Here is a 26,673-nt window from a genome sequence, read left to right as displayed (position 1 = left end):
TTTAAAATATTTCATCATGCTTGATTCAAAATGCAGGGGTACCTATATTGATCATAAGACAAATTCCAAAGTTTATACTGTGGCATTACCGTGCACCCTTGTTATACGCTGGGGTTTGGTTCCAAGATCCCCCGTGGATAACAAAATCTGTGGATGCTAAGTCCCATTAAATATAATGACATAGCAAAATGATGTCCCTTATAATAAATGGAAAATCAAGGTTTGATATTTGAAATTTATACTTTTTGGAGCATTTTCAAACCATGGATGCTTGAATCCATGTATAAAAAAATCCGTGTATAAGAAGGGCCGACTCTACTTTTATTTAGGCCAACCTCAAAGCCACCACAGTCCATGCAACCTTTAAAAGCATCTGTTTCTTCATCAGGCTAAGATGGTAAAAAAGCATGCATGGTAAATAGCACAACATGCCAATTTTACTTGTGCTTAATGTGGCATGCCCATCCAGAAAACAGAAAATTCCCTCCACAGCTCCATTTCTCAGCATTATACAGCGCTACAATAATAGCTTTTTTACTTTACCTGTACAAACAGAATTCTGCTCAATTAGCTGTCTCTTCCAGCTGTTCTAGTTATACAAATACACATACACATATACTGGAATTACCACATGGTTTATAACAATTTGCTCCCAGCTCTGAAAGCTGTGATCAAAAAATGATGGAGTATGAAGTTGCTATTAAAATTCACAAGGGCCTTAACCATCTTGGTTACCAATAACCAATTTAATTAGTTACACTTCATTATGGGAAATTCATACTACTATCTACCAAAATATAAACTTTCTGCATAATGTGATCTAATTAGGGCCTCAATATCAAACGTTCATTGCCAACGCAATCTACAAGTTCCTGCAAGCCCCAGGTTCTTCTTGGTAATTTGCATAGCTGCAAATCCCATAGTGTCTGTAGAAACTGTTTCTAATGATAGCTTTATCTGTACACACTGCCCAGGTAGGCTTGCCATATCCCGCCTGGGGGCGGCACTTTCCCGGTTTTGGGCGGGTCTGCACGGTCCCGCCCCGGTTTGGCCCCGCTCCTGGGATTCCCCCCCCCCAGCGAGGCCCTGGAGGCGGCTCTGCGATCGCAGAGTCCTCCAAGGCCTCCCTGGGGCTTGGGAGACGCTGTCTCCCAGGCTCCAGTGAGGCCTTGGACAAGGTTTTAAAATGTATGACCTTTTTTTTTTATTTCCTGGCCAGGAAATAAAATAAAAAGTCCTACATTTTAACACCATGTCCTACATTTTTCCCGGTTTGGAGGTCCTTGGGGATGGCAACCCTATCTATGCCCAGGCATTTAATATTATATACCCTTTCTCACCCTGTGTCCGAAACCTTCAGGCTGTCAGCTGATTTTAAATCAAAACAGAGTTTCATACGATACATAGTATGTTAATTTTCCCCCACTATGGTATTTGTATTAGATATAAACTTGTCCTTAGTAAGAAGCATAGTGGAGAAGTATAAGTTCAGAAGAAATGTATTTGAGAAATGAAATATTTGCATATTCTGGGTGCTAAGATGTCACTTGACCAAAGGATTTATTTTGCTTGATTAGGTATATGACTTAAAATCTATTATATTTAAATAGTGTATTATCCAGATTTATTACATTTATACCACACCTTTCCTCCAAATAAAGTGGCATGCTTGATGCTGTTTCCACCCCCTTGTGTTATCTTCACTACAACCTTGTGAGGTAGATTAAACTGAGTGATAGTGAATGGCCCAAGGTCACCAAGTGAGCTTCATGACTCTACTCTCTATGTTATGCTAATAACTTTTATGCCTTATAGATAATATTCAAATGTATTCAGAAACATAGTCTTATTTGTCTGGAATATCAGTATGCAAAGAAATCTTACAACACCTTTGAGACTAACTTCTTTCACACAGTTAGTTTTAAAGGTGCTGCAAGATCCCTTTGCATACTGATATTAAATTGTGTTGATTCAGTTAAATATGAGATGACCTTTGTTTCTATTACATTTAGAGGAGACAACCATGTAAGATTTTAAATACAGTCAATCCTCCATATCCATGGATTTTTTATTCATGGATTGAAGCATTCACATCTTGAAAATATTCCAAAAAGATATAGATTCCAAATAGCAAATCTTGATTTTGCTATTTTATATAAGGGACACCATTTCACTATGTCATTGGTTTTAATGGGACTTGAGCATCCAGGGATTTTGGTATCTACAAGTGGTCCTGGAACCAAGCCCCAGCAGATAACAAAGACCCACTGTATAGGGATTTGGAAAGGTATAGTCCAACAAATGAAGTCAGATAAAAATCAGAATAGTTTTACTAAAAGGCCAAATTAAACATCATGTTAGCATTATTCACAGTCCTGTCTGGCTTGAAAAGATATACTACAGCTTCAACTGATCCTTGTCTACTTCTGTTGTCTGTAGTTGATAAACAGTCATTAAAGGTACCAAATCTTGTCTCATCTTGGAAGCTAAGCACAGTCAGCCCTGGTTGATACGTGGATGGGGTGCCATCAATGAATACCATCAGGTGCTGAGGGCTAAGAATGGTGAAGCCACCTCTGGAGTATTCATTGCCTAAGAAACCCCTATGAAATCCATGGGGTCACCACAAGGTGACAGGTGACTTGAAGGCACGTACACATACACATACTAATTTTACTCAAAAATGTCAGGTAGGTTCAGACAGGATCTGGGAGGCGAATTCACCTTTTGACAATACAGTTTTATGCACGTTCACTTTAGAGGCGAGCCCCTCTGCATTCAGCAGGGCTTATCTGTGTAGAGCAGAAATGGGGGGAAATTATGGCCCTCCCAATACTATTGGCCAATGTATATTGGCTCAGGCGGATTGAAGTTACAATCCAACACCACCTGGAGGGTCACAGCTCCCTCACCTCTAGTGTGTAAGTTTCTGTCCCATAAAGTTTAGTGGAGAGAGAGCAAACAAGCTTCTGCAGTTTGGGTAACCAAGGTCCTTTCTATCTTCCCTTCTGGAGGGAGGAGGTTTCCTAGTTTATGACAGCAAACTTCAACTGGTTGAACTGGTCAACAAAGAAAAGCTTTCAACAACTGTCTGAAGTATTGATAAGCAGACAGCACTTCTCCTATTCCAGTCGAATAGTAAAACGTATTACTCTTTGCGGTTTATTCTTACTCAAGCATGGGGAGGAGGCAAAAGGCAGAGACACTTGCACAGCCAGAGTGAAAGGCACACAAGGCACACATGGTCAGTTCACAGTCACTATGGCTAAGAGGCAGGGTAGCCAGACATGTCCTCCTTTCCCAGGACACATCCTCCATGTCAGCCTTCTGCCCAGGAGGCGTTCCAAAAGATCCTCCATCTGGAGCAGGACTAAGAAAGCATGGGTTTACCTTTATAGGTACTCCTCAGGGGTGCCATAGGCTGGGAATAACATGAAGGCACACAAGACACATGTGGTCAGTTCATAGTCACTATGGCTAAGTGGCAGGGTGACCAGACATGTCCTCCATTTCTGCCTTCTGTCCAGGAGGGATTCCCAAATTTCCTCCATTTTGAGTGTGACTAAAAAGCATGCATTTATATTGCTATGGAATTTATCACACTGGGGTTAATTTCAGCATTAGAGAGAGATTATAGCACATTTAAAGCATCCTGCAAATAAAGTGAAAATGGTAACTGTGCGAATTATCACATGCAATTGCGCAATCAAAGTGATATCAGAAATGCATTGTAGCTGAAATCCTGAAAGTAAAAAGATGCACGTTAATGTTTCTTCATGACTACTTTCATGGTGGGTTTTGTGTGGCGTTGTGTGAAACCGTTTTGTGTAATTACGTGATTTTTCTGAGATATTCACAGGATAAACTCCCGATCTCCTTCATGTGATAAACCGCTTTGATCTTTTTGGAAAGGTGGTATATAAATAAAGTTGTTATTATTATTATTATTATTATTAAGTCCTATGAGTGTGTGTTTGCATTTTAAAGTTTTCTTGGGCCATGTCCTCCATTTGCCTGGAATGCACTCCATTTTCAGAAGCATGCATTTACATTTCTGTCAGTGTTTTGATCTTGGGCCATGCATGCCCTCCTCCCAAGCTCCCTCCTGGGCCATGTCCAGCCGTCCTCTGCGCCTCCAAGGAGGACAAGGCACTGCAGAATGGAGGGCCTCTGAGAAAGAAGGTAGGACATCCCCAACTGTAAAAGCTTAAAAACACCAATAACATCAGAGTAAGTGCATGATTTATTAGACATGCTCAGAATGGAGGGCCTTTGGGAATGCCTCCTGGACAGAAGGCAGAAATGGAGGACATGTCCTGGAAAAGGAGGACAAGCCTCTTAGCCCCAGTGACTATGAACTGACCATGTGTGTGTGTGTGTGTGTTTTGTGGTGCCTTCATGTGATTCCCCAACCCATGGCAACCTCTCAGGTATTAACCTCTCTAACCTTATAAATGCCATGCTTCTCAATCAGGCTCAGAATGGAGGACATTTGGGAACTCCTCTATCAGCCGTCTATCAACCATAGTGAATAATAATAATAACAACAATAATAATGTGTGTGTGTGTGTGTGTGCCTTCATGTGATTTCCCAACCTATGGCGACCTCTAAGATAAAAGGTAAAAACCTTACAAATGTCATGCTTCTCAGTCAGGCTCAAAACGGAGGACGTTCGGGATACTGCTCCTGGGCAGAGGACGGAAATGGAGGACGCGTCCGGGAAATGGAGGACGCGTTTGGTCTCTTCCCTCCCCCCTGCCTTGCCCTGAAGGAGACCCTCAGCGCCCACTTCTTGTGTGGGCTGGGTCTTTCTGCCTTCCCTGGAAAGGGTCTGGGGCTGAGGAGAAGGGAGGGAAGAAGGGGCACTTACGGCTCTCCAACGCGGAGGAGAAGGAGCCCGGGCAGTGCAGTGCAGCCGTCGTCCCCGGCTGGGTCCGGATTGCCCGCCCCACAGCAATGGAGGAGGAGGAGGAGGAGGAGGGAAGGAAGGAAGGGCGAAGACAACGAGGCCTGGAGGAGGGCGGCGCTGAGGGGGCGCGGCGGGGGCCTGCCCTCTCTCTCTCTCTCTGGCAAAGGGAGGCCCTGAGAGGGAAGGAGCAGGAGCAGGAGGCCGCGCCTTTTCTCGGCTTATGGGCTCCTGGGTGTGTGCCACCCGTCCGTGTCTCTCCGTGTGCCTTCTTCTTCCAGCCCCTTCCCCGCCTCGGTGGTGGGGCTTCCTTGGCAGAGCTGGCCATGGAGGCTGAGAGAGTGTGGCTCGCCCGGCGGGTTCCCTGGTCGCGCATGGCCCAGAGGGTGGGACTCGAACCCAGGGCTCCAGGGCCCAGGGATGTAGCCGGGGGGGGGGATCTGGGGGTCCGGACCCCCCCCCCTTCCATTAGAAAAATGAATGGTGTGTGCTGCTGCGCCGCCGCACTCAAGCCCCATTATAATGGTGGCACTTAGTCTGGACCCCCCCCCCTTCCTAAAATCCTAGCTACGTCCCTGCCAGGGCCACGGAGCCACTCCTAAGCGCCACGCTTGTGTACTACTATGCATTGTGTACTATGCACTATGATTATATCATCTTCATCTGTGTGGTGTTTGTGGTGTGCCTTCAACAATGGCGGCCCTCTTAAGGCACTTCCTTGGCAAGGTTTTATTCAAAGGGGTTTGTTTGTTTGTTTGTTTGTTTGCCATGGCCTGAGGAGGCTGAGAGAGTGTGGCTTGCGCACTGGGTTTTGTCAGGCATGGCCAAGGTGGGACTCCAACTCCAGGGTGACAGGTTGCAGTGCTCTGAACTTAATACTATTTTTGTATGTTTTTAACTGTATGGTGTTTTTTAATGTTGTCCCAGCCCTGGGAGAAGGGCGGGATATAAATAAATGGTACAACAACAATAATAATAAACCACTGCTAAATGCCACACGTATGTACTACAGTACTAGGGATTATAGCTGTGATAGTCATCTTCATTGTGTGCCTTCAAGTCGTTCCCTGCTTATGGTGAGCCTGCCATGGGGTTTTCTTGGCCAGGTTTTGTTCACAGGTGATTTGCCATTGTCTTCCCCCAAAGAGGCTGAGAGACTGTGACTTGCCCAAGGTGGTTTTCCATGGCCGAGTGGGGAATCGGACCCTGGTCTCCAAGGTGGCAGTGCAGTGCTCAAAGTGCTAGGCCACACTGGCTCTTAAGCTCCCCCACTTAGCTGTGGAAACCCACTGGGAGGCCTTAGGCAAGTCACACTCTCTCAGCCTCAGGGGATGGCCATGGCAAAGGCAAACCCTCTCTGAACAAACCTTGCCAAGAAACCCTCATGATAGGATTGCCTTAGGTTTGACATAAGTCAGAAACTTGACTTGAAGGCCCACAATGACAACAAGGGCTGGAAGATGTTGCATTGTTTCAGGTGGGAGAGGGCTCCCGGACTGTGGTTCTTGCTGAATTGATGGCACTGCTGCCACTGCGCCTCCTGCATCACCATGACCTTGTGGTCCTTTTCTTTTCCGACTGGAGCTGGAGCGGGGGAGCAGGGCACATGGACAGAGTCCCCAAATCTGTCTGTAAAAAGACCTGGAACCCTCCCTTGAGTCTGCTTTGTAGGGCGCGCTGCTCTGGAGCAGTGGCAGGGAGGACCCAGATTTCAAAAGGAATGGGGGGGCTGCTGGCCTGAGGAGGAAAAAGGCTAGCAGCCCAAGTGGGTGGCTTCCAGTCAGAAGAGGAGGCGCTCTGCTCCCAGGGTTACCAGGCATCCTCCTTTGCCAGGACACATCCTGCATTTCCAAGTTCTGTCTGGGGGTAATTCCAAAATGTCCTCTATTTTGAGCATGACTAAGAAGCATGCATTAATATTTATATTATAAGTGTTTTTAGTTTTTGCTTTGTAATGTTCTAAATTTTTATTGAATGTCCTGCGTTTTGCAGTGCCTTGTCCTCCTTGGCAGTTGTGACATCTGGTAATCCTGTCTGCTGCTCGCTTTCCTACAGTTCTTTGGCAACACTGACCTGGATGCTCAGAGTGTTTCACATTCCACACATCTCAAGTGTAAAGCAGGAAAGTTAGTACTTTTTTCCAAGCCAGAAGGGAAGATGGCTCTGATAAAGGCTGCTCAGGGAGCTTGTGGCTCAAGATGGGAGTCCAGACTCAGCGTGCCAGGTCTTCGCTTATGCACTTGGCCTTCAGCTTTCTCTTCACCTGTTTTAAACAGAAAAGTTGCCAGGAGGTGAAGGTGAAGGGTGACCAGACATTTTCCGTTTCCAGGACACATCCTCCATTCCAACCTTCTGTCCAGGAGGAATTCCAAAATGCCTTCAATTTTGAGCATGCCAAAGAAGCATGAATTTACCTTTATATTATTAGTGGTTTAGCTTTTATTTTGCGATGTCCTACATCTTTCTTAAATGTCTTGCACTTTGCAGTGCCTTGTCCTCTTTGCAGTTATGACATCTGGTCACTCTGGGAGGGGATTGGGAAGTTGATTACAAAAAAGTTAGAATGAGGCCATATCTGGAATCAGAAGCACAGACTCCACGCTAGATTCCTATGGTATTCCTTATGCCCATGTCTGTCGTTTTTCTCCCCCAGAATGCAGAAAACCCAACTTTTTGGAATGAGCCCAAACTGTAATGCAATCTCTATAGTGGCAGATAATGTTTTAATGAAATCATACTGGGAAGAAGCCAAGGTTTGTGGATCAAAACTCCAATTTTGGGCTGGATTGCAGTGGCATCATTAGTCAAGTGCAGGGGTGCAGACCATGCTGGGTGACACCTCAGAGGAGGGATGATACGTGGTTGAGCCATCCTCCTGCTGTCTGTGGGGTCATTCTCACTTACCTATAAAGCGGGTCATGATCCAAATTTAGGGTGCATCGTTCCCACAGAAGCCCGAATTAAATCTCCCTTACCCCTCATTCGTTCCCACCGCGTTTCGAATCAGAATCGAATTAAAATGTTTAAACTGAATTATCAGCCTATAATTCAGTTTAAAATAATAGTAGTTTATAACGTGTTATTTTTGAAAGTGGGGTACACTGTATCCGAATGGGAACAAAAGGGTGTCTGATTCGGGAACCTGGAGATGGGAGGAGCAGTGCTCAAGGGGCTGGCCAGGGGGTGTCACCCTCTTTGGTCTCTTTCTGCATCACCAGCGCCATTCTTTTCAATTCGCATAGACTTTCCCTCGGTGGATTGCAACCTCCCCTCTGCTCCTCATTCATAGACCGATGTGTGAGGAGAGCCATTGAATACCATTTTAAACTATTATTTTTTTCTTTTTTCACCTCTGCCTGAGCAGCAGATGGGCTTTGCAGTACATGCCTGCTTGATCGCCCCCCAGACAGCCCAGGGAGCAATGGGGGATGCAAAACGATTTTGGGAAAAGGAGACTCCTTCCAGGGGAACTATGGGATGGGCTTTGCAGGACATCCCTGCTTGATCGCCCCACAGATAGCCCAGTGAGCATTGAGGGAGGCAAAGTGATTTTGGGGAAAGGAGAGCCTGGATGCCCAGGGATCTGAGGGGGCGGGGATTGAGCCTTATCTTCTCTCTTCCCCAAAGATTCTCTCCCCAATAATGAAGCCCGCTGCCTTCTCCTCCTTGATCAGATTTGCCAAGCCTCCTAGTCTGGGGAGACACAACAGAAGAGCCTTGGATGCAGCCGATTTTCATTGGCTGCCCCCCCAAAAACCCCCAAAACTTGTGACGTCTGAAGCCTACACGCTTGATTGACAGCTTGTGGACACAAATGGGAATGGGGAGCAAGGTAATCCACTTTAAAATAAAGCGATTTAAAATAAATGGGAACGAAAACAGGGTCTAAATGAATCGAGGTAATTTGCCCCTTTTGGTAATGGAAACGATGGAAAAAATTCGAATTATTCCCGGAACATAATCCGAATCAGAATCACTCCAATATAATCCGTTTTATCTGCCAAGTGGGAACACCCCCTGTGTGTGTGCACTGCTGCTGCTGGCACTGGCCTCGTTTTCACTGCCAAGGAGGAAGCCAAGGCAGTTGAGGAGGGGCGAGTGTGTGATCCTCATGCATTCTCTGCTGCACTTGCTGTCTCCATGAGGAGGAAGCCAAGGCAGCAGAGAAGGAGTTGTACCTCTCATGGCTTCTCTGCTGCCTCACTTGCATGGGGAGGGAAGAGGGGAGAGGGCATTGTCAGGCTGCCCTTGCCCAGCAGCCCTTTCTGGGTCTGGCTGGGTGGTAGGGAGCCAGGAGGTTGGGGTGTGGGATGTTGGCAGGCAAGCAAGGCAGTGGGAGAGGAGAGAGGATGGGTCAGCTGCCATGCAGGAAATCTAAATCAAAGCATCCTCAACACATGGTCATCCAGCCTCTGTTTAAAAACCTCTAAGGAAGGAGACTCCACTACATTCCGAAGGAATTTGTTCCACTGTCAAACAGCCCTTACTGTCAGAAAGTTCCTCCTAATGTTGAGATGGAATCTCTTTTCCTGGAGCTTGCATCCATTGCTCCATGTCCTAGTCTCTGGAGCGGCAGAAAACAAGCTAGCTCCCTCCTCAATATGACATCCCTTCAAGTATTTAAACAGGGCTATCATATAATAAAATAAATAAATAATAAAAATTTTATTTATATGCCGCCCTTCCTACGATCAGGGCAGCTCACAGCAGATTAAAATACATACATAATAAAATACAGTGGTACCCCGGGATACGAATTGATCGCGTTACGAAATTTCCGGGGTATGAAAAAGTTAGCTTGGAAAAAACTGTTCCGGGTAACGAAAGATTTTTCGGGTTACGAAATTTTTTTGGTGTGTTTCGGCGCTTTTTGGCACGAAATTTAAAAGCCGCGGCTTTCCAGCGCTAGCGGAAAGCCTTTTTTCGGGTTGCGAAATCTTTCGGGTTACGAACGGCGCCGCGGAACGAATTAAATTCGTAACCCGGGGTACCACTGTACACAAATACATGAACAAATCAAACCAACAAGTAAAAAGCCCCATAGCCCAACCTCTTGGCCACGGAAGAGGAGGGAGGCCCACAGGATATTTATTCGGGGAATGCCTGTTGGAATAGGAAGGTTTTAAGATCCTTCCTAAATTGGGCCAGGGTAGTAGACGAGCGGAGCTCTGTGGGTAGCGCATTCCAAAGGGCTGGGGCAGCTATAGAAAACGTCCTCCGAGTAGTGGAGACTAACCTGGCCCCAGGCACCTTCAGTAGCTGAATATCACCTCTTAACCTTCTTTTCTCCAGGCTAAACATCCCCAGCTCCCTCAGTCGTTCCTCATAGGGCATGGTTTTCAGACCCTTTACCATTTTGGTCGCCCTCCTTTGGACATGCTCCAGTTTCTCAATGTACTTTTTAATTTGTGGTGCTCAGAACTGGACACAATATTCCAGGTGGGGCCTGACCGGAGCAGAATACAGTGGCACTATTACTTCTCTTGATCTAGACACTACACTTCTATTGATGCAGCCTAAAATCGCATTGGTCTTTTTAGCTGCCACATTGCACTGTTGACTCATGTTCAGTTTGTGGTCTGGACTCCCAGATCCCTTTCACATGTAGTCTCGTTCAGCCAGGTGTCGCTCATATCTGTTCATTTCATTTTTCCGCCCTAAATCTCATTCACTTGCTTTCATCAGAACTTAGTAACTTAAGGGTACCACTGCTCACAAAATATACTGTATAGCTATTTTGTGTTATCCCCTTAACATGCTTTTTGTGATGCAAAAAAAAAGCGAAAAGGAAATGCCTTGTAATAAGAGAGTATGAGAAGGCTGCAAATTGAAGCCAAAAACATATAAACCTCCTATAAGTTTTCATAAATAATAGAGAATGCATTCTACAATAAATGTCTCCTCTGAAAGCATTTGTATTTTGACTAGACTGTTTTCTGTATACAGATTTAATCTGCCTTATTCAAAATGGTTGGGACAAGAAGTTCTTCTGGATTTTAGATGCTTTTAGAATTTGGAATACTTGTATTTGCCTATATATGTGTAATGAGATATCTTGGAGATAGGGCACAAGTCTAAACACAAAATTCATTTATGTTTTATACACAGTTTACACACCAAGCTTGAAGTTAATTTTATATAATATTTTAAATAATTTTGTGCATGAAACAAAGATTGTGTACTCTGAACCATCAGAAAGCAAAGGTCTCACTATCTCAGCCACCCATGATAAAGGTTTTGGTTTTTGGAGTATTTCAGATTTCAGACTCAACCTCCATTCACTTAATTTAAAAGTTACATGTCCTCTCCTTGGAGACCTGATTATGGCTAAAAGCTGGCCTTATTTTGACACCATTCCATGCCAAGTTAAAGGTGAGCTTTTCATCAAAGCTTTTGGAGAGTACAGCAATCATAGCTGGATTGGTTGTGAACATGTGATACAGTGTTAATTATGCACGCTGTTTTATATTATGTTGAAATTGTTATTTTGTCTGCAACCTATTCTGACTTCTTTTGATAGAAATGTTTTAATTATTACTGATTTCAGTAGGTTCCCTTGGATTCCAAATCTGGATGCTCAAGTCCCATTACAGTGGACCCTTGTTATACACTGGGGTTTGATTCCAAGATGCCCTGTGGATAACAAAATCCGTGGATGCTCAAGTCCCATTAAATATAATGACATAGCAAAATGGTGTCTCTTATAAAAAATGGAAAATCAAGGTTTGATATTTGAAATTTATACTTTTTGGAGCATTTTCAAACCATGGATGCTTGAATCCGTGTATAAAAAATCCGTGTATAAGAAGGGCTGACTATATATACAATTATGTGGTAAAATGGTATCCATTACATCAAATGGCAAAATCAAGATTTGCTTTTTGGAATGGAGGGGGGATATTTTCAAGCTGTAGATCAGGGGTAGGCAACCTTTTTGAGCCGGGGGCCGGGTTGCTGTCCCTCAGACAACTGGGGGGCCGAAGCCGGGGGTGGATCTTCCACCCTCCAGGGGCGGGGCTGCATGCCGGGGGCGGAGCTTCCACCCCCCCTGGGGGCCAGGCCTCCTCCTCTTTGACAGTGGGGGCCACCAGCGCTGGAGGCCTCCCCCACTTTGCCGGCCCTTTTGCCGTCGCTGGGGACCTCCAAGAGGACTCCGGCAGCGGGCCTCTGGGAGGCCCTTTTGCCATCGCCGAGGCCCTCTTGGAAGGCCCCAGCAATGGCAACGGGCCTCCCAGAGGCCCGCTACTACCGCCGGAGCCCTGTTTGAGGGCTCCGGCGGCCGCAGCAGCCCTCGGTGAAGTCTCGCACGACCTTTCTTGTGGTTGCGCGAGACTTCGCTTCTAGGATGCCGCCATTTTGTTTTTTAAAATGGCGGCGAAGTCTCACGCGACCTTGGGGAAGGTCGCGCGAGACTTCGCCGACATTTTGAAAAACAAAATGGCAGCGCCCCAGGAGCCCGGAAAAGCCACAATCAGCTGCGGCGGCGGCAGGGGCAGGCTGGGGCCGGCCGAAAGGCCTCTGCGGGCCGCATCCAGCCCGCGGGCCGGAGGTTGCTGACCCCTGCTGTAGATGGTTGAATCTGTGGATGCAGAATCCATGGATACAGAAATCTGATTGTATACAGTTCATTGTAATTATTCATTATAGAGTTGCACACACTTTTAAACATTGAAGGACATGTTTTGAACTTGCATGGTTTCTTCAAGATTATATTATTATCATTATTATTATAGTAAAAGGAGAGTGACTCCTATCGTGCATCCAGCACTTTCGGTATTTTTATTATATTTTATCTAATCTTGCCACTAGCCTTGGGAACTTAGTCTTGCTTCCTTTGTACAGTTCTTAGATTTTTATAAGTTACTAATCCACAGGGACGGTGAGTTCAATAGTCCATTGAGGACAATTGTTCCATTGAGGAAATTCCTTGGATTAATTTCATCACCATGTTATGAGGTACAATTTAGTTTTAGTGTGAAAAGGATTTCACCCCGGATGACTTTACACCTTAGGTGTTGCAATGAGTGAATCTAACCCAATTCATTTCAATGTGTAGAAATATTTTCTCCTCTTTATACAACTAACTTCCAACATAACCAAGAGGGTTTTCTTTACCTTTCCTTTCCTACCTTGCCACAGTCAATTACAGTTCAGAATTACTGTGTCACCACAGCAGTGCGCTTTCTAATAACCTGTTTGGAAAGTAGATTGACATTAACCAAAGTTTAATACTTGCTCAAAAATGTAGGTCAAAGGTACAGGAATTGTCCTGTGGCTTTGCTCAGCTGCTTATGTTAATAGGTTTTGCTACAGATCTGTCAATATGCAAAAACTGTCCTATGCCCTTTACTGAGGTTACAACGCAACTCTAGGTGTATTGCACCAGGGTACAGTCACCCAGGAGATGAGAGGATTGAAATGACAACACACAATTTAGTTATAAGACTGCAAAATGTTGGCACTGGCAAATATCATAAAGGTCGCCCAGGGTGACTTTTTAAAATCTAAAGCATACTACTCGGAGACAAAGAGCTTGTTTGACATAACCCTTAGCCCATATTCTGAGTTTAGCTTTGTTATTTAAGTCATGTATTTGTGTAGGCCATGTGCCATAACTGCTTTTATCAGTCCCTTACTGTGTTTTCAGTGCAGTGTGGCCTGGCTGTCAGTTGCTGGGCTTGCTAACCTTTGACATACAAAATGCTGGTTCTTCAGGGGAGTCAGGAATATTTTAGGTGGCAATGCCCCTAGTTCTCTGTTTGTTTCTGCAGCTGATGTTAGTCTACATGTGGGTTGAGCTTGTGCTTGGCTTTTAGTGTAAATGAAAGAGTTCCACAAGAGTGTGGAGGCAACCCTTGTGTGGCAAGATGCCCTGACTTGACATTATTCCTGCCATTATCTTGCACCACACAGGCAAATTGTTGTCTAGGACCAGTACAAACTTCCTACCAACTAATCTTAAAGTAGTAAGAGAGGAATAGACTGAGAGTGGTGGGGATGTCCCTTCAGAATCCTCTAATACCTCCATTTTTGTCTTACCACTTTTGGTTGCCATTTTGGCCAGGATATGGTGGGAAATGGAGATATTTTGGAGGTAGTCTCTCTGATGGTTAGTGTGTTGCCAACTGAGTAGACCCACTGAATTAAAGGGAACTTGGCAAGTCAACACATGTTTCAGTTCCATTTATTCAAGTAGTCTACACTGGCTGAGGATACTAATAGTTGTATTTAGGCCTATGTGTGTATATAACAGAGGTTTGTATTTTTTTTAACTTTTATATGATCTGAATATTTTAGCCAGGAAAAAGATGGGTTGTATTAGTAGTAGTAGTAGTAGTAGTAGTAATATGGTAGTAACACTACTACAGTACTAGTAATAAAGATATAAAGTAACAACAACAATATCCAACAGTGCCCCCAGGATTATCTTGTGGGAGTACTGTTTGATGAGTGCAGTCTGTGGGATGTGTATGTGTGGAAATTGGTCCCTAGCCCCTTCACAGTTGTCCACCTTGCTATGTGGAGTGATGTGGTTTCTGTATAATAATCACTTATATTACTTAGTAGAAGAGTTTAGTTAATTCAAGCCAAATGTTAGTGCATGGGGTAATGTATCCAGGCTGCTGTGGGGTAACATAGCTGAATGGAAAACCCAGCTATGGGATGAATGCCACAGTGTAATTTGAGGTTTGCTATCAAGTACAGAGGGTTTTCCTTCCACATGTAGAGTCTGCTAAAAGCCCCCCTTAGATCATATGGCCCATATCTATCTGGATATCTGTGAGTTCCCAACCAAAGTATATTCACGGAGCCAATGGAAATTAGGTAAATCAGCACATATGCAAGTTCCATTAAGTCAATTGGTGTATTCTAGGTGAAGGGATTAGTGGTTGGATTTGGGCATATGTGTGCACATATAAATAGATTAATATAAGTTGTAATCAAAGATGTAGCTGTGTTAGTCTGTATCAGGACACAAAGGGATCTATTAGCATCTTTTAGACTAAATGAGAAAAAGCAGTTTGTAACATAAACCTCCATAGATTCTTTAGAATCTGTAATCCTTAAGATGTTATTGGACTCCAACTCTATTAGTCTTGGTTGGCATAACCCATTTGGTAAGAGGTGATGGGAATTGTTGTCCACTAGCAGCTAGTGAACTGAGGTACCACATTTCTGTTATAAACATGTGGCTTCGAGTCATTTCTGATTTAGGGTGACCCTAAATCCAGCCCATCACAGAGTTTTCTTGGCAAGATTTGTTGAGGGGAGGGGTTGTCGTTTCCTGCCTCTGAGGCTGAAAGAGTGTGACTTGCCCAAAGTCATACAGTGGGCTTCCATGGCTGAGCAGGGAGGGATTCTATTGGGCCAGAGAGAAGCCCCATCCCAATTGCTTTTCCCTATGCATACACAGTCTCTCTGGCACTGACAGAGTAAAGGCAGGTTGCTGTGAGTGAGGCAGTCCTTGAAATAATAAATAAAATATTTAGGGCTTGAGAGACAAATGCCAGCATTTTAAATAGGCCCCAGAAATGCATGAGTAGCCCATGTAGCTGGTAGAAGATAGATCACACATGATCCAACGAATTAGCACTAGTACCTGAGTGGATGCATAATTTTTTTGTACTTTAAAGTTTCTATCCCATCTCAAAGGCAGACCCATGGAGAGCATTACTATAATCCAACCAAAATGTCACTACATCATGAACAACTGCATGGATAGCATCCTTTCCTAATGTTTAGTTGGCAAACTGGACTATGTTGATATGATGCATTTGTGACCATTGCCACACTGGATGACTTTTAGTTATGTTTTTAACTTTTGTACATTTTTAATGTTAATTTTATATTGTTTTAAATGGATTATTTTAATTATTTTTACATTTTTCTTGTAAAGTTTGAAAAGTGTTTTTATCTTGTGAGCTGCCCTGGGTCCTTTTCTGGGAGAAAGGTGGCATAAAAGTTAAATAATGAAATAATTAACTAAAGAAAGAAAGAAAGAATGAACGAACCTGAGCATCCCCAGTTGGCATCAAGTCCAGATGCTGAGGGACCCATTTGCAGTCTAAAAAACCTGTATTGGGAAATACTCCACCATGAGTTATCACCATGTTGGTTATCACCTATAAAGCCCTAAATGGCTTGGGCCCAGGGTACTTGGAGGACCGCCTCTCCCCATATAATCCGCCCCGCACTCTCAGATCGGGTGAGAGACATCTTTTAAGAGTTCCAGATGCTAGATATGTTTCATCTCGGAGGGCCTTTTCTGTTGCAGCCCCACAGCTCCGGATCTCCCTCCCCAATGAGCTCCGTACTTCCACCTCCCTTGATGTCTTCAAGAAGAACCTGAAGACTTACTTATTCTGCCAGGCTTTCCCCCCGTGAGCCTTGTTGTTATGCTTTTCCCCTCACAATGTTTTGCTGTATTCCATTCTACACAGCCACTTGTATGGATGTTGTTGTTTGTAACTGTTTTTGTTATTTTGTAATACTGTTGGGGTATGGGATTGTGATGGTTTTATCTGTTTTTATCCTTGTTGTACAACGCTATGATCCTTGGAACAGCGGTATAGAAATATATTATTATTATTATTATTATTATTATTACTATTATTACTATTTGAGTGTTGGACTCTAACTCTTGAAAACAGGGTTCAAATCCCAGTTCAGTCATGTAAACCCATTGGGTGACTTTGGGCAAGTCACACTCCTTTAACTTCAGAGGATGGCAATTGCAACCCCCCTCTGAAGAGACTTACCAAGAAAGCTCCATGATAGATTCACTTTAGTAGGGCCAATATAAGTCGTAAATGACTTGAAGGCTAACAACAACAGCAGCAACAACAAATGTATTTAGAGCACCAGTATACTGTAGTAGTGAGGTGGTTAGAATACTGAATTGGGATTTGATAAATCCTGATTGAAATTGCTAATCAGTCATGTATTTTATAACACGTTTCTTGAAAGAAGGATATGGGGGGGAAATAGGTATACTGCTTTGTTTTTGTTTTTTCTAATCTTTTTATTGTGGTTTTAATACTGCTTTGAACCTTTTGCAGGAAATGTAATAAATAATGAATAAACTATTATGCGCCAAACACCTGTTACACCTGTTACCCAGTATAAGTATATTCCCTGCCATGTTTTTATCTGGCATATTGACGTATGCAGTTGCTGCCTGCAGATGTGGGCATTTTCCAGATACATAAAAATACTTTTTATTCATAAACAAATGATACCCTAAAGTCTGTAAGCTCAGCTGTTTTTCTTGTTTATGGAATCCCCAATGTGCTGCCTGTTAAATAGTCATTACTGCCATCTCCTGGGCAGAATGATAATGAAATTGTTTTCAGAGAAGTAGCCACTGCACTGTTATAGATGTATTGTTTCACTTTGGGGGCTATAGCTCCTATGGAATCCCGGGATTTGAAATTTAGGAAGGTGCATTTAAAATTATCACCCAAAGATCTCTTAGGCCTTCCTAAACTACAAACCCCAGAATTCCACTGGAGGCTGCCATAGCAGCTAAAGTGGGATAATAGTGCTATTAACGGTAATGTGATGGTGTCCAAAATGTGTCTCTTTCAGAATAAAAAGGAGGAAGGAAAGGGGAGGGCAAATAGAGAGAAGGAAATGTGCAGCACCTTTAAGACTAACTTAAAAAAAAATCACATGGGCTTTTGTGGCTATAAACCTACCTCTTCAGATGCAGTACTGAGTGGTATTAAGGCCTCAGGCATGAAGCATATCTTAATGGTAACAAAAAGGAAGAAGAGGCAAAATCTAATAGCACCTTTAAGACCAATTTAGTTAAATAATTGCATTCAGAGGTACTTTCCTAACATAAATCAGTATCAAAGATGCTACTACTGTACATTCTTTTATTGTCTTTATTAATTGCTGTGACAGTATGAATAAGAAACCTCCAAGGCCCTCTGTCCTCAACAGGCCTCCCACACTCAGGTCTGTGGCTTCTTTGAATCAGTCCTCTATAATGTGGCCTTCCTTTTCCACCTCTACTAAATTCTTCCCTCTGCATTGCTTTTTTCATGCAGTGAGAGACTAACAATATGGCTACATGTTTGAAAACTACTGTATATAACACAGCTTCTTACAAGTAGAAGAAAATATATTGAAATGAAAATATGACAAGTGTCTTTACTATTATTTTGAAATTGTGTGAATCCCATTAGTAGGACATGAGTACACCACCACTCTATATAGGGTCCTATCCTATATGTGCAACGTACCGGGGAAAGGCTGTAAGTTATGGCAAAAGTCATGCTAGCCAGAACAGCACAGGATATCATGCCACCATGAAAAATACCACAGTGTGTCTGCTCACATGCTCTGACAGACTGGCCAAAATGGAGGACGAGTCATTGATGAAATATGTAGGTATCACAGTGGAGGAACAGACATATGCAATATCCTTTACTCCTTCGGACTATAACCTCGTTCTATTCACTGGATGGACTTGGTGCAAGGGAAATTACTCCCATTTGAAACTGATGAACGGGGGAAAAGAATAATTCTTTTAAAAATCACTTGCTCTACAACAGTGACCACTGCAATGCCATTGCCACAGTGAACTACAGGATTTGGTGGAATTGTAACCCAATTCTACACCAACACTCATATATAAACCTCAGAGATGATGAGATGTGCCACATGGGATTATATCACTGGCCATATGTCACACATGCTTGGAGCACATAAGCAGAGATTAGAGAGATACTCTGAAAAAGATGGAATAAAATGATATACCTAAGTTATCTGTTCCTGGCCCCTTTCATATTGCACTCCAATAAAAGACCTATTGGCTGGCTCTAGTTAAAAAGTGAAGCCTTGCTTAAATAAAAATGGTTTTTGCCTACTGGCAAAAAGAGATCCCAGAAGAGCAAGGGAGGGGGTAAATTAGTGCATTGTCCCTCAAATATGAGTTTTGCCCTTCAAAAGAAATTTAACACAGTTTAAGCATCTAAAGCAAGGGGACAGGCAGAGCTTGTACTGAGGGAATGAGAACAGAGGAAATGTAAGTTCTAGGTGTGAACTGTTTTCAGTGTGTCAGTCTGCTAGAAATGTAGGAACTGGAGAATAGTTGGGATGCTCTCATTCCTCCCTCCCTATATTTTCAGGGGGCAACCTAGCCTCCCATGGGAGGGAGTTCTACAGTGTGGATCAGACACCACAAAACTTCAAATACAGTCATCTCTCCATATTTGCGGCTTTGATATTTGCGGATTTGATTATTCACTGATTTCATTAATATGTTCTCTCTAGGACTGTCTAGGTCCTCCAGTGCAACTCTGTAGTCAACTTTAACTAAAAGTTGCACTGAAAGACCATTTGTAGCTACTCCAGTGCCATTCTATGGTCAGTGTATGTTGGATATTGGCCACAGAGTTGCACTGGAGGACCTAGAAATTCCTAGAGAGGTGTCCTCTCAGGTAAAAACAGTGTTTTTGTTATTTGCGTTTTTTCCATATTCATGGGGGTCTTGTTCCCCTAACCCTAGCGAATATGGAGGGACAACTGTATTTTACATACAAACATAAATGTTTGCATGCCCCCCTTCACAGATGACTTGGAGAGGCCAATCTATACGAATGAACACATTTGCCCCTAAGTCCAACAGCATAGTTCAAAGAATAGTGGTAAAAGAAAGACCATGAAAACTTCTTGTCTTTCATGCACTCTGATCACAGTTTATGTCAAAGGTGGCCCTCTTTTAAACCTTTTTTTGCTGTGGATGAGCATTTCGTAATTGTTGTGAAGTAGTTAATGGACTTTGGCCTTATGCAAACGGAAACTGAACTGGTGGCGGTAAGGTCATCCCTGGTATAATAGACCTAACTCTGCAATTTAACGGAAAGAACAGTTGGGACACGTTAAAGCTGAAAAGCATGATGTTGATAAAGATCTGAAAACCAATACCTAGTTTTGCAACCCCATGCTGTGAACATGTTTTGCGAAAGTATACATTTATACAGCAACAGCAGCAAAAGACAATACTTTATGATGGTGCTTATGGTCATTTTCCCTCTCTCTCTTTCTTAATTAAACCTGATGGACTGTGGAGAAATGTCCACACTTCCCAACATTCCAGGCAGTTTTTAAAATATTGCGAATAAGACACAGTAGCAAATGACATACACTCCAAGTGTTTGGCAAATACATTCTCAATCCACTGTCATCCTAGTTTTTCATCTGCTTCTAAAATGTCCCAGCTTCTCTCTCCTTCTCCCACTTTCCCCATTTGTATGCACCATACTTCCAGTAGGGCAAAATTGAGAAGTGTGTGGTGGTGGCCTCTCAGCTTCAGGGGCTCCTGGATGAAATCAAACAAACAAACAAGCAAGCTTCACTTATATACCACTTCATACCGCCTAAACAGTGTCTAGGCAGTTTACAACTGTAAGCTAATTTGCCCCCAACAATCTGGGTACTCATTTAGCGACCTCGGAAGAATGCAAGCCTGAGTCGAGCCCTTTTGCTGATCTTGAACTCGCAACCTTATGGTTCTGAGTGAGTGGCTGCAGTACAGGCATTTAACCACTGCGCAACCAGTCTGGCTTCAGGCCATAGCTATGGGATGGAAACAGCTTTAGTAATCTTGGTGGATGACCTATGCAGGGAATTGCACAGGTGGAACGTGTCCCTGTATCCTTCTGGGTCACTCTCTGGGATGGGACATGGAGACACTGTCTTACAGTGTCTCCACTGTTTCTTGTAGGGGTGGATTCAGAAGGTGGTGCTAGGGGATGCTAGTTCAACACCCTGACTACTGCATGTTATTTCAGACTGCCTGACAGAGGTGGTGCCTCTCAGGGCTCAGTTCTGTCCTCCATACTATTTAACACCTCCACGAAACTGTCAAGAGAGGTCATCCAGAGTTTTGGAGATGTCACCAGTACACTGATGACACCTAGCTCCATCTCTCCTTTCCTTCTAACTCCAGGGAAGCTGTCTAAACCACTTTCTGTTGTCAGAGATTAGCCTACAGACGACCTTACAATGGATCAAGTATAGACAGACACTGCAGTGGAAGGAGAGAGATCCCAGAAAATGACATTTTTCTTTCCCTGTTATTCCTTTGTGTAGGAAGAAATGAGAGTGTGGGGGGAAAAACAGAACTAGTTCAATTCAGAAAGACTCTAAGGTTGCTAGCTGCCCCCTCCTCCAATATCTGATTGTGCAGAGCAATATATTTTGGTTCTGCTGTTGGAGTATTGATTTTATTTTATTTATATGGCTTACATGCTGCCTTTCTCCTGGAACTGGGACTCAAAGCAGTTCCTCACAATTTTAAATGCTGTGCTTTTAACTATGTGCAACAGCAACAATAGTAAATTAACACAAATGGTACAAAATGTCAGTATTTGTTCAGTGTCTTCATTCCAAAGGAAACCAAAGCTTGGCAAGCACTAAAAAGTGAAATGGCACTTTTGTACTAAAGCACTATAACACTAAATCTTTTTTACATCATTATTTCAATAATAATAATAATAATAATAATAATAATAGCTCCAAAGGACTAAACTTGGGCATTTTGAGAAGTTCCTACATATCTTTGGCTTCTTCCCTTTCTGCGCCAGCCACTTTCAATTTTTATTTCCCATCCATCCTTTTCCCTGGATTTCTTTGCTTCAAGCTGTTTTGGCTAATCTCAGCTGTCATTTCTCCTTGCTGACACTGCATTTCTTTAGCTGTTTTCATCAGCCTGTCACTGGCAGAGTCTGAAATAACATGCAGGGAGGCACGGGACATTCACACATCTCAGAACAGCATGTTCAACATTTTCTGAGTTTTGTGGATCACTGGCCACCACATGCAGACAAAAATATGTTTATTGAAGAAATGTGTTTACAGAAATGTGTATTAGCAAAAATACTGTATGACAAACATTATATTAAGGAAAAATCTTTGTGTAATATGCATATTGGACAATAATGGCATACAAAGATAAGGATATTGGGAGATGTATGTATGAGAATTCATACAAACTTTGGGTAGGCTTAAAATCACAACTAATGTGGAAATGAATGAAGGTTTGGATAAGGAAAACTAACATTAGAAGATTTCCCTATTTGCATGGCTCTTGAACCAGATGTAGGGTTGCCATAACCCGCCTGCAGGCGGGACTGTCCCGGTTTTGGCGGAACCGGCCTGGTCCCGGTCTGGTTCCGCCAATTCATGGGTTGGGGCCTGGATTTTGTCTTCGCTGTGGGCCGGGGGGGCGCTCTTCCTCCTCCTCCTCCACGCGCTCCCGCAGCGGCCACCCACCTCCTCCTCCCCACCTCCTTGTTTTTTGCACGGCCGTGCAGCCGCGCAGCCCACCCTCTTCCTCCTTCCGCTTTTGCTCCGTGCGCATGCGGCACTCAGACTGCCTACCTCCTCCTCCTCCTCTGTGTGGCTGCACCGCCCGCAGCACTTCCGCAGGGCTGCGGCCAGGGCCAGCTTGCGCTTGCTCTGCTTGCGCGTGTGCACGCGGGGCCATATGGAGCGTTCATCCCCTTCAGACTGGCTGGCTAATGGCAGAAGGGCAGGGGCGGGGCTGTTTCCAGCCCCACCCCACCATCGGCCAGCCTCAGAGCCTTGGAGGAGGAGGAGGAGTGAGCCTCTGGGTGGAAAAAGTGCCCTTTCTTTGCGCCAAGGAGGAAGAAGAAGAGACGGAAGAGGAGGAGGAGGAGGAAGAAGAGGAGGATAAGGAAGAGGAGGAGGAAGAAGTAAGAGGAAGAAGGGGAGGAGGAGGAAGAGGAGGAGGAGGAAGTAAGAGGAAGAAGGGGAGGAGGATGAGGAGGTGGGTGCCCATTTCCAAAGGTTTATTTCCCTCTCAAGGTGTCTTTTTTGTGTATTTTGGGTGCTTTTAATGCTAACAGGTCTGCCTTGTTTTAAAAATGATAGTGATGATGAAGGAATGGAGGGGGTGGTTTGGCCAGAAAGGGAAGTACATTTTTGCCATCTGTCTAGGAATAATGCCAAAATGTCCTCCATTTTGATCATGCCTAAGAAACATGCATTTACATTAACATTTTTTTTAAAAATCATCCAATTTTTTCACATGTCCTCCATTTTAAAAAAAGTGTCCTACATTTGAAAATGTTGTCCTACATTTGTCCTGGTTTCAAGGTCCTGACTTATGGCAACCCTAACCAGATGGAATATATTTACAGACCTTCTTTCAAATAAGGGTGCCCTTGACATGTCATTGGACATCTTTATAACATTGGCATAATTAGGAGGGTGTGGGTGGCTGTGGACCACACCAGGTGACACCCTAAGGCGGGGGGGGGGGGGAGGTGATACCAGTGTTCCTCAAACACCTCAAAGAGCCCTCCTCCAACCACCATCTTGAGGGGGAAAGAGCCCTCCTCCAACCACCATCTTGAGGGGGAGAGAGGCCTGGCCTGGAAGACAAAGAGCCCTCCTCCAACCACCATCTTGAGGGGAGAGAGGCCTTTCATTTTTTTGTATTGTTTTGCAATTTTACTGTACACCGCTATGATCATTGCGGAATAGCGGTCTATAAATAAAAATTATTATTATTATTATTATTATTATTATTATTATTACTTTTTGGCAGAAATGAGTTCTGCCATTCATCTGCTTCCCTTTAAAATGCTTAAAAAGATGGTGGGAGTGGGGTGAAGCTAAGTGGGCGGAAAAAGGAGAGACTCCTGAATTAAACAAAATTTAAAATTTAAAAATTTAATTAAAAATCTTTTTGAAATTTTAATTTCTTAAAATTCTTTTTAATTTTTTTTAAAAACACATTTTTACCATATCTGCACTATGCATATATAAATACATTTAGCTTGTGTATGTGATATTGTACTTTTTTCTTTTTTTATTGACAAATGTTTATTAGTTTTTAAAAATACATAACACATACTACATTCCTTAGATTAATACAATCTTTTCTTTCCTCAAGGCAAAGTCATATTTGAGCTTCTTATTTACATTATGAGAGACATTAGTTCTTGGTCCTCTTCTTTTCTCTTCCTTTTCTTCTTTAACTTCTCATTCTTTAACCTGAGCCTTTGCTTTCTATTATTTCTTCTTCTTGTTGTATTCTTGTTTGTAAGTCAGTCAATTACTTTGCCTTTCCCCCTTTTTTCTTAAAAACTAAAACTTTTTCTCTACTCTTTCATTCATAACACACACATTCCTACTTCTCTATGACTTCCACCACTTTATGAGAATCCAACTAAATACTCTCTTATATCTTTCTATCTCGTTTATACCCTCCTCCTTCAATATCTTAACAAAACTATACTTTCCAAATGTTCCAACTACTACATTGTATCTTATACAAATACAGATAACCACTAGATTTTCCAGTCTTTTTTCCCCAGTGTATATGATATTGTAATTTGAAAGTATAATTTTAATTTTGCTAGTTGTTTATGTCACTATTAGCATTACACTCAGTGCTATATGGGAATTATGATTTATGAGTAACATTAGTGCAAAAAAGCATTGCTAAAGATTCTGTATGGTGTGAAACAGGAGGAGATCAATGATGCTGGGGGTGGGGGTGACAGCATGAGTTACCGCACTGGATGACACCAACTCTAGGGATGCTACTGCATTAGAGTGGACATTGCAGTGTTGCATGCTGTTATAATGTTTATTACTGCAGCAGCTAGACATGGCAGAAACCAAGGAAACAATGGCAAGTATGTGGTCAGTGGAAGGACATTTAAACTGGAGAAAAAATTAAACTAAAGGAAAGTTGCAACCCATGCTGTAGAGATTTGCAAACAGGCTCAAACCTCCTTGGGTAGCAGCAGAAATGCTCTTTTGCCACCGGAGCTCTCTTTTGCCAGATGATCTCCAAGATCTGCCAACAAAGCAATCTTCTTATAAAAATGCTCTGCAAGGGAGGAGCTGAGTTACACAAAACCCAAACCTCCTCCAACTCAAGGATGCATCCACAATGCTGGGAGAACGTGAGGACAAACCTGAGTAGTTATTTTTGATATCACTATGCTCAGAGGGGATTGGATTCAGCACTGCTTTAGTTGGCCTTCTGTTGGTTCCACTGGCCCTTGGCCATTATGGCCAGTTAGGATTGTGTTGTAGGACAGCAAAAAAGCTATTCTAGCATTGGCTGATGCTACTTATTATTTCAAAAGTTTATGTCCGTGGTGTTGTTGTTGTTATGTACCTTCAATTAGTTTCTGACTTATGGTGAACCTAAGGCAAACCTTTCACAGGGATTTCTTGGCAAGTTTCTTTAGAAGGGGTTTGCCATTGCCATCCTCTGAACTGAGAAAGTGTGACTTGCCCAAGGTTACTCAGTGGGTTTCAGAGCCAAGCAGAGACTCAACCCAGGTCTCCAGAGACATAGTCCAACACACAAAGCACTCCACCATGCTGATGCTTCTTATCATCTGCTGTTTATTTATTTCAAGTGCTTATGCCCAACTGTTTCTCAAAAATCCCACGTGGCTAGCATTCTACAAACAATGGGTACAGATAGACAGACAGACAGACAGGATCACTTTATAAAGGGCAGCTTTTGGTAAGGAACTAGACATGGCTATCTTTTACTCAATGTTGGGTTGTCCAAACTAACTTTTGACCAAACAATGATACCTTTATTGGCCAACTGAAATGCACAATAGACTTGTTGCAAGCTTTCAAAGCTCCATGACTTCTTCTTTAGGCAAGGTGTTACGAACAAAACAGGAAAAAAGCAATTGGATATGTTAGTCAGATGCCTGCATTATGTTGTTTCTGTCCTTAGCTAAGAGGGTATGGAGGGATGCAGTGGCTCAAGTAGTTAAGATGCTGACTCTGTTGATTGCAAGATCGGCAGGTTGGCAGTTCGAGGCCCAGGTGCCGCATGATGGGGTGAGCTCCCACCACTAGTCCCAGCTTCTGCCAATCTAGCAGTTTGAAAGCATGCAAATGCAAGTAGATAAATAGCTATCACTTTAGTGGGAAGGTAAACAGTGTTCTGTGAAATCATACTGGCAACACTGACTCTTTGGCTTAGTAACGGAGATGAGCACCGCACCCTATGGTTGGACACAAATTGACAACCTTGTCAAAGGGGAATGCCTTTACTTTACCCCCGTGCCTGCCTCCAAGGAACTGTGTGAGTTTCTGTTGCCGCTGTCGCTGTCGCTGCCGGGCGCCTCCCTGGGCGGAGAGGACACCTGCGCAGCTGCGCATCGCCACAGGGAGACCGCCTTCGGACTGAAACCATCTTGACGCCTCAGCAACAAGCCAGGACCGCAGAGGGATGAGTAACACCTGGGGGAAGACAGGGGAGAGGGCGTGTCAGTGGGAGCGGCGCGCTTATAGCCGGCCTGCCTGGCTTCCTTCCCCATCCCACCCCTGTGCCTGCCTCCAAGGAACTGTGCGAGTTGCTGTTGCCGCTGTCGCTGTCGCTGCCGGGCGCCTCCCTGGGCGGAGAGGACACCTGCGCAGCTGCGCATCGCCACAGGGAGACCGCCTTCGGACTGAAACCATCTCGACGCCTCAGCAACAAGCCAGGACCGCGGAGGGATGAGTAACACCTGGGGGAAGGCGGGGGAGAGGGCGTGTCAGTGGGAGCAGCACGCTTATAGCCAGCCTGCCTGGCTTCCTTCCCCGTCCCACCCCCGTGCCTGCCTCCAAGGAACTGTGTGAGTTGCTGTTGCCGCTGTCGCTGTCGCTGCCGGGCGCCTCCCTGGGCGGAGGTGACATCTGCGCAGCTGCGCATTGCCACAGGGAGACCGCCTTCGGACTGAAACCATCGCAACTAATTTGT

At 43.8% G+C, this 26,673-nt stretch overlaps 2 protein-coding genes across 3 annotated transcripts in view; both read right to left on the bottom strand.

Moving 5' to 3' along the window:
* Nucleotides 1–5,022, bottom strand: part of CPT1A (carnitine palmitoyltransferase 1A) — a 62,465-nt gene extending 57,443 nt beyond the window's left edge. The window contains exon 1 of one of the 2 annotated variants that reach the window (XM_042455750.1): nt 4,872–5,022. The gene's annotated coding sequence lies outside the window, so the exon portion shown is untranslated. The remainder of the gene's footprint in view (nt 1–4,871) is intronic. The other variant, XM_042455759.1, reaches the window with a different exon arrangement.
* The window catches only part of LOC121926322 (sodium/hydrogen exchanger 10-like), a 587,624-nt gene that overhangs the window by 330,827 nt on the left and 230,124 nt on the right, over nt 1–26,673 (bottom strand). The gene's annotated exons all lie outside the window — the stretch shown is intronic.

This window comes from Sceloporus undulatus, chromosome 1 (genome assembly GCF_019175285.1).
Source record: "Sceloporus undulatus isolate JIND9_A2432 ecotype Alabama chromosome 1, SceUnd_v1.1, whole genome shotgun sequence".
Lineage (NCBI taxonomy): Eukaryota > Metazoa > Chordata > Lepidosauria > Squamata > Phrynosomatidae > Sceloporus > Sceloporus undulatus.
Note: the sequence above shows the minus strand (reverse complement) of the source record. Positions and strands in the feature narration are given on the sequence as shown.